This window comes from Rhinolophus sinicus, chromosome X (genome assembly GCF_036562045.2).
Source record: "Rhinolophus sinicus isolate RSC01 chromosome X, ASM3656204v1, whole genome shotgun sequence".
Classification (NCBI taxonomy): Eukaryota; Metazoa; Chordata; class Mammalia; order Chiroptera; family Rhinolophidae; genus Rhinolophus; species Rhinolophus sinicus.
Genome location: NC_133768.1, coordinates 50637133 through 50642836, shown reverse-complemented (window position 1 = coordinate 50642836; position 5704 = coordinate 50637133).

The following is a 5704-nucleotide window of genomic DNA, read 5'->3' as shown; positions in this document are numbered from 1 at the left end:
TTAGCCTTTTAATCTCAGTTTTCACTTATGAAATTAAAGGCGTTGATAATAGTAATACCTCATAAGTTTGCTGTAATGATTAAATGATATAATGCAATAGTTCTTCATCCTGACTGCATATTAAGGTCACCAAGGATCTTTGACAAAAATGTTGACTGCTACGCACTTGCAGAGATTTTTACTTAATTAGTCTAGATGGAGTTTGAACATCACTTTATAAAAGCTCTCTATGTGATTCTAATGGGTAGAAGTGTTGAGAAACCCTGAAATAATGCATGTAAAGCCTGGCATATATTAAATGATTAATGTGTTAGATAACTTTAAGCTGTTGTTGATGTTGATATTATTATTGTTGTTGCTATTCTTATTTATATCTTATTTTATCAGTTTTGCTATGGATTTCTCAGTTCTTATCCACTCAAAATATTTTCTAATTCCCAGTGTAATTTATTCTTCAACCTCTGGATTTAGAAGTTTATTGTTTCATTTACAGTGATATGAAGATTTTCTATTTTTTATTATTATTGATGTCTAGCTTAATACGTGGTTAGATAACATATTTTGTATGGTTTCTATACTTTGAAATTGGCTAATGTTTTCCTTAATACCCAGAATATGGTAAAATTTTGCTGTTGTTGGGTACAGAGTTTATTTATACATGACCCAATATGTTTTCATGTAATTCAAGCCTTCTAGATCCTTACTGATTGTTGGTCTGTTTGTTTTATCAGTTACTGAGAGAAATGTGTTAAAATCTATTTGTCTATTTCTCTTTTTAATTCTCACAGCCTTTATTTTAGAGATTTTGAAGCTATGCTATTAGAATCATTCAAATTTAGAATTATTTAACCTTCCTGGTGGATTATCCATTTATCTTTATAAAGTATTTCTGTTTTTCTCTAGTAGTAATTTTTCAGTTAAAGTGTTTTTGTTTGTTTGTTTGTTTGTTTTTTTCCCTCCTCCTGTGTGGAGTATAACTAGTCCAGGTTTCTTCTAGGCAGTGTTTGCATTATATAGCTTTTCATACATTATTTTCAAACTTTCTGTTTCCCATTATTTAACATGTGTCTCAGTAAGCAGCGTATATTGTTGGGTTTTGTATGGATTTTTACACAGTCTGATCCCTCTGTCTTTCAACGGGGCATTTAGTATACTATATTTAATATAGTTTCTGATAAGATTTGGTTTATAGCTACCATGCACTAATATTTTCTATTTGTCCTATTTATGCTTTGTTCTTTGATTCACCTTTTTTGCCTTCATTTGGATTAATCAAATTTATTATTATTTTTCCTGTTTCTTCTATATTATATTGTTAGTTATATATTCTTGGGATTATACTTTTAGAGATTAGAGATTACAACATGCATCCTTGATTTAAAACTAAAAATCAGTATATTTACCATTTTTAAATAATGCAAGGACTATATAGAACTTTAATTCTATTTACCTTTCTTATTTTTTGTGCTATCAACTTTAATTCTATTTACCTTTCTTATTTTTTGTGCTATCAAATTTAATTATATGTATGTATGTATGTATGAATGTATATATACATATACTGTGAGTGCCAAAAAACGTATAGAAGTGAACACTTTGGTCAATGTTGCTCAAGCAGTAGTTCACCATAATCAGAAGTGTCTGGACGCTGATGGTAACCACTTTGAGCACCTCTTGTAATTGCAGAAGTTAAATGTGACTTGTATTCATCTTTTGTTATTGGTATATATTGAGTATTACAATTTTAATACAATTTTCCTTTCTTAAAATATGTATACATTTTTGGCATCCTCTGTATGCATACATATACCCATATATAATGAATGCTGCAAGAAAACCATTATTTTTATTTTTATAAATATTCATCTATTATTCATATATACTTAATAATTTATTATATTGAGATATAATTTACACATAATAGTGTGTGAATTTAAGGTGTACAATGAAGTTGATTAAATACATGAATATATTGCAAAGTGATTACCTCTGTAGCTTTAATTAACACCTCTATTATGTCACACAAATATTTCATTTTTCTCATAAAAATATTTTACATCTAGTCTTAGCAATTTTGAATATGTAATGCAATATTTTTGATATTAATCACTATGCTGTGAATTAGATCTCCAGAACTTACTCATCTTCCAGTTGGAAGTTCATGCCCTTGAATAACATCTCCCCAATTCATCCACCTAAAATCCCTGGTAATCAAAACTCTACTCTGTTTCTACAAGGTCACCTATTTTAGATTCCACATACAAATGAATATTTGTCTTTCTCTCTTCACACTATATTTATCCATTCTTCTGTTCACAGACACTTAGGTTGTTTCCATATCTTGGCCACTGTGAATAATGCTGCAATAAACATGGGAGTACAGATATCTTTTCAATATCCCATTTTTATTTCCTCTAGATATATACCCAGAAGTGGGATTGTTGTATGATATGGCAGTTTAATTTTTCAATTTTTTGAGGAAAGTTTGTGCTGTTTTCCATAACAGCTGAACCAATTTATAATCCCAACAATAGTGCACAAGGGGCCCCTTTTCTCCACATCCTTACCAACACTTGTTTTCTCTTATCTTCCTGATGAAAGCCATTCTAACAGGTATGAGGTGATACCTCATTTTATTTGCAGTTCTCTGATGTTAGTGATGCTGTGCATCTCTTTATGTACCAGTTAGCCATTTGGATGTCTTTTTTTTTGGGGGGGGGAACAAAATGTCTCTTCCTCTATTTTTTAATCATACTGTTCGCATTTTTGTTATTCAGTTGTATGAATTCTTTATATATTATGGACATAAACCCCTTATCTGATATATACTTATAGTTTGCAAACATTTTCTCCCATTCTGTAGGTTGAGAGGAATTCTGGGACCAATTTTCAATGTGGGGGTAGGGAATTTCTCATACTACCAAACAATTTTGCAACACCAGCTGGGTGTCCTACAATTCAACTCAATTCTGACACTATCTACCCGGAGTGCCCCCTATGCTTCTGATTGACCAGCTATCAATTGGAGGTTCCAACAACCGCCTCCTTAGGTTCAGTTAGTGTGCTAGTGCAGCTCATATAACTTAGAGTAACATTTTACTTACTAGATCACTGGTTCATTATAGGATATAATCCAGGAACAGCCAGCTGGAAGAGATACATAGGGCAAGGTGTGTGTGAAGGAGCACAGAGCTTTCATGCCCTCATCAGGCAAGCCACTCTTCTCACATCTCCATATGTTCACTAACTCAGAAGCTTTCTGAACCTTCTCCTTTTGGGTTTTTATAGAGGTATGATTACATGGGCATGATTGATTAAATCATTGGCCGTTGGTGGTTGATTCAACCTCCAGCCTATTTCCTTACACCAGAGATCAGGGTGCCATGATTGAAAGTTATAACCCTCTAATTACATGATTGGCTCCTCTGGTGACTAACTCCATCCTTACACATTTTCCAAATATCACCTTAGTAACACAACAAAAGACACTTTTATCACTTAGGAAATTCCAAGGGTATGAAGAACTTTGTGCCAGAAATGGGACAAAGACCAAATATATATTTCTTATTATAAATCACAGTATCACAGTTGCCTTTTTATTTTAATGATTGTTTCTTTGGTTTTGCAGGTTTTTAGTTTGAAGTAGGTTGACTTGTTGATTTTTGCTTTTGCTTGTGCTTTTGGTGTCACATCCAAAAAATTGTTGCCAAAATCAATATCAAGAAGCTTATTCTCTACGTTTTTTTCTAAGACTTTTGTGGTATCAGGACTTATGTTTAAGTCTTTAATCCATTTCTAATTATTTTTTGTGAATGGTGTAAGCGAGGGGTCCAATTTTATTTTTTTGCATGTAGTTATTAAGTTTTTCCAGAACTATTTGTTGAAGAGATGATACTTTTCCTATTGTATGTTTTGGCTACCTTGTCAAATATTAGTTGATTATATATGTAAGTGTATACCTCCAGGCTTTATATTCTGTTCCATTGGTATGCGTCTATTTTTATGTCAGGAACATATTTTTTTAAATGAATATAGCTTTATAGTACACTTTAAAATCAGGGTTTTGAAAAAAAAAAAAAGAATGATAAAAAAAATCAAAAAAAAAAAATCAGGGTTTTGGCTATTCAGGGTCCCTTGTGGTTACATACTTTGAGATTTTCCCCCCCATTTATGTGAAAAGCCATTGGATTTTTTTTTTTTTTAATTTATTGGGTTGACAATTGTTAGTAAAATTACATAGATTTCAGGTGTACAATTCTGTATTACATCATCTATAAATCCCATTGTGTGCTCACCACCCAGAATGAGTTCTCCTTCCATCACCATATATTTGATCCCCCTTACCCTCATCTCCCACCCCTCCTCCCCCCTAACCCTCTGGTAACCACTAAACTATTGTCTGTGTCTATGATTTTTTGTTTCTCATTTGTTTGTCTTGTTCTTTTGTTGTTTTTGGTTTATATACCACATATCAGTGAAATCATATGGTTCTCTGCTTTTTCTGTCTGACTTATTTCGCTTAGCATCATACTCTCAAGATCCATCCATGGTGTCACAAATGTTCCTATATCATCTTTTCTTACTGCCGAGTAGTATTCCGTTGTGTATATATACCACAACTTCTTTGGAATTTTTTTAGGGATTACATTGAATCATAGACGGCTTTGGGAATTATAGACATTTTAACAATAGTAATTCTTTCAATCTACAAACTTGGGATAACTTCATTTGTTGGCATCTTCTTCAATTTATTTCATCAAAGTCTTGCAGTTTTCATTTTTAGCTCTTTAACTTCCTTGATTAAATTTATTCCTTAGTATTTTATTGTTTTTGATACTACTGTGAATGGGATAGTTTATTTATTTTTCAGAAATTTTGTTTTTAGTATATAGAAACAATGGATTTCTGCATGTTAATTTTTATATCCTGCAACTTTACTAAATTCATCGATTAATTCCAACAGCTTTTTAGTAAAGTCTTTAGGATTTTTTGTATATAAGATCATATCATCTGCAAATAACAATTTTACATTTTCCTTTCTGATTTGAATGCCTTTGTTTCTTTGTCTTGGCTACTTGCTCAAGATAGAACTCCCAGTACTACATTGAAATAAGAGTGTTGAGAGTGGGCACCACTTCTCTTGTTCCTGTTATCTCAGGTGAAGCTTTCATTTGCACCATGGAGTATGATGCTATCTCTGGGTTTGTCATATATTACTTTTATTATGTTGAGGTTCTTCCACTTATACTAAATTTGCTAAGGGCTTTTTTCATGGAAAAAAATGTATTTTTTTAAATGCTTTTTATACATCTATTTGGCTGATCATATGATTTTTTATCTTCTAATCTATCAATTTGGCATATCACATTTATGGATTTGCATATGCTGAATCATCCTTACATAGCAGAGATAAATCCCACTTGGTTGTGGTATATGATTCTTTTAATTTACTGTTGAATTGAGTTTGCTAATATTTTGCTGAGAATTTCTTTTATGTATGCTCATCAGGGACAGTGGTCTATAGTTGTTGTTTTTTTTCTTATCTGACTTGATAACAAGGTAATGCTGACCTCATAAAGTGTTTCTTCCTCTTCAATTTTTTGAAAGAGTTTGAGAAGAATTGACATTAATATTTCTTTAAATATTTGGTAAAACTCACCAGTAAAGACATCTGGTCCTGGACTTTTCCGGGAGTTTTTTTTTA